Below are 12,368 nucleotides of genomic sequence, written 5' to 3'. Positions count from 1 at the left end.
TCTAGGTTACAAAACTATAACCTTACAAGAAACATAACACCAAAATCTGCACAACTTTATAGCACTGGAATGAAACAGAAACAAAATATTAAAATATATTTTTTTAATTCATTAAAGGTCACAGTGGAGATCTTGAGTAGTTCATACGACGCTACTAACATCGCTAGAGATTGATTGCTACGAGCAGTGACTGATCCCTACACGGATGGAACAAGTAGCACATAGCAGTTATTCAGAGATGATCATAATGTTTTAAATATGGGAAATAATTGCTAATATATGCTACCTGTGTAACTTCTACATAAGTAAGGAGCCAATGGTGTAGCAATTTCACTATAACAATTATTGCACATGTGCTGCTGCTGTGACTATTTTCCCTGCTTGTCAAACTCTGCCTTTAATGCTGCAACAGCTCTGCTCATTTCCAAGTCATTGCAAATAGTATTTCTGGACATCTAAGTTTTTGTTTCAATAAAAGGGCTTGATGTGTTTCTAATTCCACAAAATACCACGGGCTATTTAAAAAAAAAAATTTAAGGATTAGATTGCTTATCCAGTAGCTGATTGGGTTTGGGGATCAGGAAGGAATTTTTTCCGCGTTAAAGAAAACTGCGGGGGGGTTCGCCTTCCTCTGATCAAAAGTTCTGGGTTACTAAGGGATTCCTGCGTCAGGGACTTGCGAGTTCCTGCAGCAGGAGTCCCTAATCTGCCATTTACAAGCTGCAGCTGTCGCCCATTCAAGTTAATGATAAGTGACAGCCGCTGCAGGTAAACAGCAGATTAGGGATTCCTGCTGCAGGAATTAGCAAGTTCCTGACACACAAATCCCTAATTGCGCCTAAACTTACAGATGTGAATGGCCTAACTTTGGAAAGTGCTACAGATTATTGTCTTTGGAGAACAAGGCTTTAGCACAGGGTTATGCAACCTCATCCCTCCAGGTGTGGTGAAACTACAAATTCCATTATGCCTTTTTCTCTGGGGGTCATATCTGTGCCTCTCAGTCTCGCAATGCCTCATGGGACTTGTAGTTCCACAGCAGCTGTAATGCCGAGGTTGCCTTCCCCTGACTTGGTACATTCACAGTAGCAGCAGACTGGATGCATGATATCAGTCCATAAGTTTATCCCTTCTGCTTCTCGCCTACTCATTATTTAGTGGGACATTTCAATAAATAGAGCTCCTCTTTTTCTCTTGGCCACAAATCCAAACATATATTTTTAGTCAATTAAAAAGCCAGTCTGAAATAGACACTTTCCCATGCAGGCTTATTTTGGAAAATAATACATTGACAGAAGAGCTGAAGAGAGAGGTTACGGAGGCATCTGCCTGTGGGAGTTGGTGGTTGTTCTGGATCAGCACATGAGGGGGATGTGATGTCAATTGTCCATATTTAGTTGTTTTGTACTAAAAATGGAACATGCTTATACATGCGTGCCAGTGCTAACACATATTTACCAATATGTTAAACATCTTGTGTTGACAGGACCTGGCCTTGGGGCGGCAGGGAGAGTAAATCCGGCCCTGACAGCAGTCGTATGTCATATGAGTTTGGAACTCTCATAGCAGAGGATCTTTCAGATTGGTTGAATTGTAAATCCATGAAAGTGTCCCTATTTTGAGTGGTGGTCCATGACAGCTGTATGAATGTTACATTTTCACTCAATCCCTTGACAGCATTAGAGGACCTGGAAGATGGCCATTAAGCAGCCTGACCTAATAGACAAGCTTTCATGAAGGGGACGGGACCTGGAAATGCGGTAGCTGTAAACAGTCCACTGATGTACATTCACTTCTGATGATGACATCTAAGATTCAGTTACTTGACTTGAACTCTGTCCTGTACTTTGGTCTGTACTTTGACCTGTGATTTGGATGAGATGTTCATGCTGTTATATCCTTTAGTGTTTGTGAGTAGCCATTTAGTTTTTATATAAAATAAATGCATGGACTTCACGAGGAGCTCTGTTTTCTGCTCTGTCCACTTTTCAGTCAAATTTTAGACACCCCCATTATATGTTATGTGTTCCAATTTATGTAACATACCTAAAAATTTATTTTTTAAAAACCTTACCTTTTTTAGTTGTTTCTTTGGAGCAGAATTATACATAGAAGCCTATAGGCAGCTTCTACTGCTTTGAAAAGATGACAATGCAGAGATAAGGGACTGGCTGAAGGGACAAGACTGACAAACGGTGCATTAACTTAGAACAGGGGTGCCCACAATTTTTCGTCTGGAGATCTACTTTTCAAATGACGAGCTCAATGAGATCTACCAACGGAAAACACCTGCATTCAGGGGCGGGAGGGGGCGTGGCAGTGCATTTAAGTCAACCGGCCCTCTGTTCTCTCGCTCATCTCTTTCTCCCCTGTTTTCTATCTGCTGTCTCTTCTCTCTCTTCTCTCACTTTCTCTGCTGTCTCTCTCCTGTCTGTCTTTTCTTACCTCCACTGCAGCAGCTTCCCAAGTCTCCTCTTCTCTCTCCTTCCCGTCTGCGGCGTCTGACACATTCAGCCACACGAGTACCGTGGGAGGACAGGACACAGGTCAGTGAGATCTACCAGTTTTTGCTTTGCGATCTACCTAATGGGCACCCCTGACTTAGAATGTCTTGAGATCATTAACCCTGTGTTAGGGCAGACAGTCCTGCACATCTAGTTAACAGCTGATAATGAAATATGCCGGAGGCCTGGCGGTTCCCAACCTTCGGGCCTACTATCAAACTGCTAATATTGCTCCTTTGGCCCTCCTACACGCTTTTTCTGACCTTCCTCTATGGGCGTCATTGGATCACATTGAGTGCCACCCAGTTCCCTTGTCTTCCCTTATCTGGCTACCCCCTCTACCGCCCATCAAATCTTAATCCAGGCCCCTCTCATTCCCTTGTTGTGTGGGATGGAAGCAAGTACTCTGATTTAGTTGATTTATCCTCATCTATTATTGGTGGGTTATTGTTTATCACCCTCTTTTCTTGTCCGGCATCTCTGAACCTTCTCAATTTGCCTGGTGGTCCTCGAATGGCTTTATCGATATTTATGCCCTCTTCTCTCTTTCAGGTATTTTCAACAGCTTCGGGACTCTCAAAAGATACCCCCTCTGGAATATTATAGGTACCTTCAAATTAGGCACTACATCTCTTCCCTATTGAAGGGGAATACTTCCCCTCACTCTATCAATTCTTTTGAAAGGTGTTACAGCAACAATCCATATGCCTCGGGTATGATCTCCCTCCTTTATTCCTCTATCACTCCTCCCTCCGCTTCCCCACCTTTACCTTATCAGCGTAGATGGCAAGAGAATATTGGCACTTCTTTGTCTCATGATGATTAGCAGGATATTTGGGCTGCTGTGGCTAGATCGTCTAGGAATGTGTTGGCTTTGGAAAACTCCTTCAAAGTATTGTTACGGTGGTACTCCACTCTGGCCCACCTTGCAAAATGTATTCCTTCTTATGCCCCAGTTCGGGACTGCTCAGACCCGGGTACAATGCTCCACATCTGGTGGACTTACCCTATGGCAACTAAATTGTAGATTAGGGTTTATAACCTTATCTGTACACTTCTCAGTGTTTCCCTTCTGAGGGATCCCTGCGAGGCGCTACTGCTAAGACCTATCCAGACCTTTTCCCGCTTTGAGCAAGTCCGCGTAACTGATATTTTTGTAGCTACCAAGATGACCATTGCCAGAGCCTGGAAATCTCCCTCCCTGAGCTTTGAGGCAGTTAAGAATTGCATGAATGACATTTTGCTTAATGGGAAGCTCGTTGTGATATTGGGAGGATAAACTTGACCGTTTCTTGTCTATAACATACTCCAGGTCCCCGTATTTTGATGCTACTCTTTTGTCCATTTGATTTTTTAAATTATATTTTGCCTCTTGACAACACCGGTTCTTCTTTCTCCTCTTCTTTCTCCTCTTCTTTCTCTCTTCTTTCCTTTTGTTCTTCTCTTGTCCCTTACTCAGTTAATTCGACCCTTGTTTTGTGACTCAGTTGTGTGGCCCTATTGCTGCTGTGGTACTGGCTCACAATTGCCTTCCCTGCGTGTAAACTACGCCTCTGTTGTGTATTGCATTTTGGGAACCTGCCTGTACTTATTGCTTTTTGTTGTGGATGTCAATTCTCCCTCTATCTCGTTTTCAGAAAAAAAAACATTTAAAATAGGTAGGTAGAACTTTTTAAATATTTTTTTTTTAAGTTATGCTAAATGGGAGCATGTAAACAAATAAAAAGTAGGTGTTATCCTACTTGGGCTGCAAAGGTGCAAATGCACTCCAAACAAAACCCGTTTTTAACCGTTTACTAGCTTGGCCACTAAATTTTGATGTTTGATAACTGTTTGCCTGACCAATCAGTGCCCTATATTTAAAACACCACCCTTCCTAAAACTGTTGTTTCAACTACTGCTCAACTGCATCACCCACTGGCTTCTTGAACCTCTTTGGGATTCCAGCTGCAATATTTCACCGGAGTTTCCAGCTCTGTCCCACTTGCATACAACGTGGAGGATTGTCGCTTCTACTGAATAGTATGGAATATTCAATAAAAAATCAGAAAATGAGACTGCCTTTGAATTTGGCTGCAGCAAGTGTCAAATACCAGCAGTCTAGAACACTCAATTGAATAGAAGCTGTTTTGATGGGTGTCTGTTGGTTTCTGCACATCATTGGCATTTGCATTAACACATAATAAAACCAAGGGTGACAGAATATTAATCAGTATTGGGTTTTATTTTCTGAGCTTGCTCACGTACTTTTTTTACCGCTGTTATCAGTTTTTCTGTAATGGGTTCTGTCAGAGAATGGTGTGCAATGTGGTATGTAGATAGTAAGTACAATACATTGGAACAATGCCTTGGAAATCTTTATGCATAGGACGTGACAGGAATTGATGCTTCAGTACAGAATCAACTGCTTTATTGATGTTTGAACAAATGTGTGCGCTCAATGTGATGAAAGTGAGGCACTTCCTCTATTTTTACAGCATTATCTCACCCTCCTTCCATGCAGCTGAAGTCACAAAATGTTGGCAAAGCCCTATGTGTTTTATGCAGTCTGTGTGTTCAGATAATGCTCAGTCATCTAATTATATTCCTATCTCCTTACCTATTCCTATTTTGTTGCTGGCAGCCTTGTCTATTGTTGCTAGCGTTCTGCAGCAAGGGAATAAGGATTTTTTTGCTATAACAGTTCTTTACATTGCAGTTGAACTGTGTAGAACTCCATCCAATCATGCACAATGCAGTTTTAGCAAGCAATGAATCAGGCTCAAACATAATATACGGTAATTATGTACTACCTGAGTTATGAAAAATGTCAGTAGGTTTAGGCACAAAATGGAATACTTATTCCAGCATTCATGAAAATGTCCATATGATTGATTTGTGTAGAAAAGTAGCGCAAAGTTTTTTATTTTATTTTTTTATTTTAAGATGTTTTCAGATTTGTTGGTTTGTTGTTCAGTTGCACAACAATAACAAATCAAATCTTGTCTCTACTTGGCAGAATGAAGAAATCCCACGCTCTAGCTAGTTCATAACAGCGTGAATGTACAAAGTAACAATTTTCTGTATATTGCATCTGCTGTACATCTTTTTCTCTTCATTTGTGATAATTCCTTAACCACTTGATGCATAGACATAGAAAATATGCCCTATAAAATGTCCCAAAAAAATGTATGCCCTGCTCCTCCTTCCCTGCAGCAATTCCACTGCCACTAAATACAGAAATGTGGTAGCCGGGAGTCGGGACTTGCAGTGTAAAATGGCACTTGCAGATAGTCTGCAAGTGTCGTTGAGTAAACACAATTTACCAATTGTTACATACTGGCTATAATTTCATAATCAAAAGTGTTATCTTTGATTTGCATGTGACGCAGCTTTGTAGGAAGTAGATGCTCCCGCTATCAGGTTTACTTGGCTAAATCCACAATTGGCCATATCAGGAGGCTGTCATTGAATGGTTATGGATACCATTAGAGATAGAGTATATATTGAAAATCTTTGAACATGGCCACCCACAGAAGCAGGGTTATGCAATCCTCTGTGTATGTCACCATCCAGGAGAGTTATTTTATTGTTATAGAACGATAAACTCACTCACTCAATAAAAGGGCAGCCATGCATTGGAGGAAGCCAGATATTTGTGACATTAAAGGATAATTCCACCCCAATGTTAGTGCAAGGACTTACCTTAAATCATGCCTCCTAATCCGATCATCTTCTTCTTTAGTGTAGTTTTCAGATGTCCCTCCAGCTGGTGCGGGTCTCCGATCCAGCGCTGACTCCTCTGTCCTCCTCTTCTCTGATGTCCCATGGAGTCTGTGCGGGTGCACGTTGCTCCATATACTTACCTTGTGTCTCTCCTCGTCTCCCGGCCAAACATCTGAACTGCGCATGCGCCCGCCCCAAGATCCTTTGTGGCTGCCCAAGACTCTACAGATATTCAGACGGGAGCACGCGGCGAAGACACATGTAAGTTAAAACCTGTTCGAAAAGGTTTTGTTTTTTTAAGTTTTTGCATATATCTACTGCTTGCTAGCAGTAGATATATGCAAAAGCATGCTGAGGGTTTAATAACCCTTTAAAGCTGAACCCTGAGCACAAGAACCTTAATTTAAATACAGGTGAAACTCGATAATTAGAATATCGTGCAAAGTTCATTTATTTCACTAATGCAACTTAAAAGGTGAAACTAATATATGAGATAGACTCATTACATGCAAAGCAAGATAGTTCAAGCCGTGATTTGTCATAATTGTGATGATTATGGCTTACAGCTCATGAAAACCCCAAATCCACAACCTCAAAAAAGTAGAATATTACATGCAATCAATAAAAAAAGGATTGTACATAGAACAATATCGGACCTCTGAAAAGTACAAGCATGCATATGTACTCATTACTTGGTTTGGGCCCCTTTTGCAGCACTTACTGCAATTACTTTTGCACGATATTCTAATTATTCGAGTTTCACCTGTATATGCATCAATAGCTGCAAAGGATATAAATCCAATTTGTGTGCACAAAATGCCTTGCAAACATATATTTTTTTATGAAGGTATCAGTGACATCATCACTGTGCTACACATAACCTGTACAGAGAGCAGAGCTGTGGGAAGGACCCAGCAGATGCAACCGCTACAGTCTGCCTGCAAAAAGCTACAGGAGGGAGGCGGATATAAGACTGCTCACCCTTCAAAAAGACCCTCACCCTTCAAAAAGAGAAAGAGTAGCAGTGAGCGGTCTTCCTGTACATAGGCAGTTTCACACGGGATTACTTCACAGATCTGGAAGAAATACACGAAGCACGCCAAGATTCAAGTGAGAATTTACATGTATCTTGTATTTACTCAATATTTGCTTATCTTGGAGTTCATCTTTAAAAGAAAACTGTCATGAGTGTGGTAATGTGTAGGCTGCCATTGCTGAACTTCACATAAAAATGCTTGTACTTTCTTAGTCATGATCAACAAACAACATCTATGCATACGAGGAGTTGGGATTTCACATGATGAAACATTTTCTGCAGGTCAGCAATGGCAGCCTTTGTGGTTTCCTTTACAGCATATATGCTGGCTTATTCAGTAAAACAGTGTGTGGTGTGACAAATTGCAGTATGCCACAGGCATTAGGTTTTAACTTCCATCACTACCCAAAATAGTAAAATGGCTGCTAAGGGTTACCATATTTCTCTTTGCTTTTTTTTTAATTAAAGGAGTTGTAAAGTCCAAGCATATATTATCCTGTTATACTTGTAATAGAATTACATACTATAGTTTTGTTTTTTGATAATGGAATCAAAGTTTACTTGAAAAAATCTCTTGTGTAGTGAGTGCTGCTTTTTGTCTGCACCTCTCGTTCATCAACTTCCTGGATTCCCAATGTGCTTTGCATCCCTTTACCTGCTGCTTGATGTGATGGAATCTCGATTTCTCAAGACTACATATCCCATCATGCACTGCTTCCAGCAAGCAATGATTATAGTACATTGTTCAGACATCGAGTTGTAGTTAAGATGGCAGGCTCTGCAGGAGTGGTGACACAAGGAAGTGAAATTGTGTCGCTGCAATCCTACATCCTTAATACAAACTTCTAGATTAATATGGTTATTAGGAGTGGGATAGAACTTATGGATATTCAATGTAAAGATACACTTTAGGTCTGATTTATGTTTATGTAAATTTGTTACAGGTATTTACCAGCAAATATATAAAAGGACCCATACCTTTGCAGATTTTGCCAAAATCTATTTCTCCAGGTTAGTACAATTTATTGTACCATGCTGCTAGTCTGTTATAGGATAGATAGTTGTTTATTCTAGGGATGCATCGAAACCATTTTGTCCAAACCAAATATGAGTACTTTTCCTCAAGTACTCGCCAATACCAATTACTGATACCTTTTTTTTAGTGTCATGTGACAGTACTCTACTGTGGAGTACCAGGGTCCGGTTGCAACTGCAACTTCTGCGACCCTGGTAGTTCTGCCACTGACTACAAGCAGTAGAGGGACTACAAAGCCCAGCAATACATTATACAGCAATGCAGAATGGTACCGACTATATAGCACTACAAATTCCAGCAATATACTATATAGCAATGCAGAATAGAACTGGCTATAAAGGACTTCAAATCCCAGTAATACAGAATGGCACAGGCTTTAGAGCACTATAAATGCCAGCAATACATTATACAGCAATGCAGAATATTACCAGCTATAGAGTACATTTGCTGGGATTGCAGCAATGCAGAATAATATGAAGCTACATACTTTGTGTTGCTCCAGGGTGGTGGCCTGATGTCTCCAAAGTCTCGGGTGGACTGTGCGGTCTCTTAGGTGGGCTGTGCAGGGATATTGGTGGGCTGTGCGGCATCTCACCAGGGCTGCACGGGGTGTGAGGAGGGCTATGCTGCGTGTCACCAGGGGGTCAAGAGGCAGGCGGTGGGGATCCACAGAAAGGGGAGGAGTATATGAGCAGCCAGCACTGTAAGCAACACTGCAAGGTCCACAGCAAGTGCAGGACCTTGAGGTAGCCGCTTGTGTTTAAAAATGTAACGCACTGGTATCGGCGCTTAGTATCCGGTAATTTTCCTGAGTACGAGTGAAAATGCTCGGTATCAGCACCGATACTGATACCGGTATTGGTATCGGTGCATCCCTAGTTGATACTAATGTAAAAGTAGCCTTTTGAGTATGCAAGCATTTCCATACCTTTACATAATTAAATTTTATATGGTATATGTGCAGTGTTGCACTTTGTCCACTTTAAACCAGTTCTGACTCAAAGGTCAAATACATTCATCTACCGTGCCACCAAACATTGATCCAACCCCTTAGTCACTACTTTGTCCTGTAGTGGTGGGAGGAGGGAAGCGCAGAGCACAGCGGGTACACACAGGTCCACACTCCAGAAGTGTTGGATTTGAGAGCAGCTTTCTCTACAGTGAAGTGCTGTTTGGGAGAGGTAAGTACCTTCTTTCTTCTTTACCGGGACTAAGTGTATTTTGTGAGTGATTTTTGTGACCGAGGCCCTTTAGGGTATGTGCAAACATGCAGGACCATTTGTTCAGTTCAGCTGTTACAGTTGGGTTCAGAAAAATTGTTATTTCTATAAGCCCGGGCCAAGCATTCCATGGGGAGGAGACAGTTGCCTGGTTTAGATTTTCTTGGCCAATCATTATTGTCTTCAACTGACATACTGTAAGTTGGTGCCCTGAATCATCCCTCCTTTATAGCTTCAGGGGTTTGATCTGCATGTTAACAGAAGAAAGCCTATTCAATAGCTGGACTGGCTGACCAACCACCATCCACTATCCACCATCTGAGGTCTGTAGACAAATTCAGATTTGTGTCTACATTTAATAGGACTACAAACAAGTAGTGCATAGATAAATAGCTCGCCACCAGGACACAATTATTTTGTTGAAATTTACCTTTTTAGGTTCCATTTGAAAGCTGATCTTTGGTCAAAAATCATAGATTGCAAAGAAAGATTCGTCCTAATGTGTACATCATATAGTATTTTTTCAATGTAGAGATATAGAGGTTCTTGAACCCTGTGATGTCATCCCCATTCACAGCATTGGGGACTTGCAGAGTGGGTGGCTGGGCTAATAGGCTGTACTATGGGGGCAGGATTAGCCTCAGGAACTTCAGTTTAAGCATTGCCAAGAGATCTTGAAGCTTTTTTTGTGGAAATTCATGTTTTTTATGCATTTTTGCTTTGGCTGATTGAAAGCACTATAATTTGTGACATCCTAGGTCATTGTTATCCTTGTATCTGCTTCCTGGTTTTTCTGTGTGGTGTTGTGGTGCTGTCGAAGCTCCTAGTCCAGGAAAACCTCACACCCAATTTCTTCGCAGGCCCTCTGCTGCTTATCATGATTCTTGTAATGGGCATCACTGGGATGGTAGAGGGTCTTGTGGGCCCTCACCAGCCAGATGAAGTCTACTAGGCCAAGAACCATTATTTTGCCCAAAAAAGCTCCTGTGCTTTTTTCATGTCCTTTTTACACTGGTGGAATTTCATTTTTTTTAAATGTGTTTTTGGAATCTACGTTCTATTTTCTAATAGCTAATGGGGTCAAATAAACGATCAATTTCCACAGGAGCTGGAAAAAAGGAAGAGGGTGGAAATTTTTTCTTGAATTAATGAAATTCTAACAGTGAATGAGGTTTTCATTCAGGAAACTCCATTCATTCCAAAATCAAATGTTAAAATCAAACAAAATTTGGAATGACAATTGTCAAGTAACAACATCATCTGCTGCTGTGATCCTTCTACTATGGGCAGCAGCACTGTCTGTGTATGCGAGTGGAGGCCCCCCATGTGTGGAGACCTGTCACCCTGCACATAGGCAGCAGGCAGAGGTGACTGGTCTCTACATCAGTAGATCACTTTTACAATCATTTAAAAGAAGAACGTTATGATGAGCAATTATGAGCAAGCTGAAGGGTTGTTTTTTTATGCCCGGAGTCAGCTTTAACTCCAACTTGTACAAAGGACCGGGTGACCTGATTAAATCTTTTCCTGTGGTGTCTCAGCTGATCCCCGCAGAACAACATTTTATCATTAAAATATCAAGAACGTTTTATACAAGTGTTCACGAGATCTCCATTACATAACGCTCAGATCTTTTGAATCTTACACAGGGCAATCAGCAGGTCGCTGCAGTTTCTGGTATTCTTGGCCTGCGAGCTGCTGAGTGTCATGTGCTCGGCTCTGACAGATATGTGTTAATAGATGTGTTGATCTTGGCATGCTTGCTCTAGATATTCAGAAGATGATTTCATTCTCTGCCTCCTCCAGTGTGAGTATAATTATGTGCGTGTCCCTATTTGTGTGAGAACAACAGATGTTACTGATTGTAATACAGCTCTGGATCAGGAGCAAGTGACGTGCTGTGTTATTCCAGATTCTCAAGCTGCTTACTAGGAATTACATGACACTCAAATGTATCAAGTACTCATTCCCATTCATGAAAACCGATAGCAATGCATGTTATAGTGGGATGCAACCAGTGGTGCTTTATTCCTTCGTAAACATATTTTTCATATCTCATGAAACTTAAAGTGACTGAAATATGTAAGCTGCCATTGATTATCTCATGAAAATAATACTTGTGTGGTTAACTCTGGCGTCTATATTTTATTTGTCTGTGCAAGCATTCGGTAAGGAAGTATTCTTGATGTACAGACCTATACCAAGTCATTAACTCAGAAAATAATAACGCTATTGGGTCAGCATGACAGACAGGCAACTAGTATTAGTAGGGAAATAATGGCAGTAAACATCTAGCCTACATATTAACATACATAGTACGTAATGAAGACACAGGTCCATCCAGTTCAACCTACCTGTATGTGTGTGTCTGTATATACCTGTCTCTAATAGCTCCCATGTCCTTGTATATTTAGTGAATTAAGAAACTCATCTAAGAGGTTCTTGGATTTATCAATGTAATCGGCGGATACTACTGACTGTGGAAGGGTATTCTAAATTTTTACTATTCTCACAGTAAAAAATCCCTTGCATAGTCTAAGATTAAACTGCCTCTCCTCCAATATCAATTACCACAAGGAATTCACTTTGTGTGCACCAAATGTCTTAGCAAACCCAGAAATTGCTTTGGAATTGTAGCATTGACACCAACACTGTGCTATACAAAGCCTGTGCAGAGATCAGAGCTGTGGGAGGAACCCAGCAGGCCCCACCCATTACAGACTGCCTGCAAAAAAAAATCAGGAGGGTGCGGATACAAGACTAGTCCCCCTGCACAAGGAGAGAGAACATCACTGACCGGTCTTCATTACAGAAAGCGCCTTCAGAAAGGGAAAGTTTCACACTGGATTACTGCACAGATGTGGAAG

Source organism: Nanorana parkeri, unplaced genomic scaffold (genome assembly GCF_000935625.1).
Source record: "Nanorana parkeri isolate BGI_ZX_2015 unplaced genomic scaffold, ASM93562v1 scaffold612, whole genome shotgun sequence".
Lineage (NCBI taxonomy): Eukaryota > Metazoa > Chordata > Amphibia > Anura > Dicroglossidae > Nanorana > Nanorana parkeri.
The sequence above is the reverse complement of the archived record's forward strand: the minus strand, read 5'-3'. Positions refer to the sequence as shown.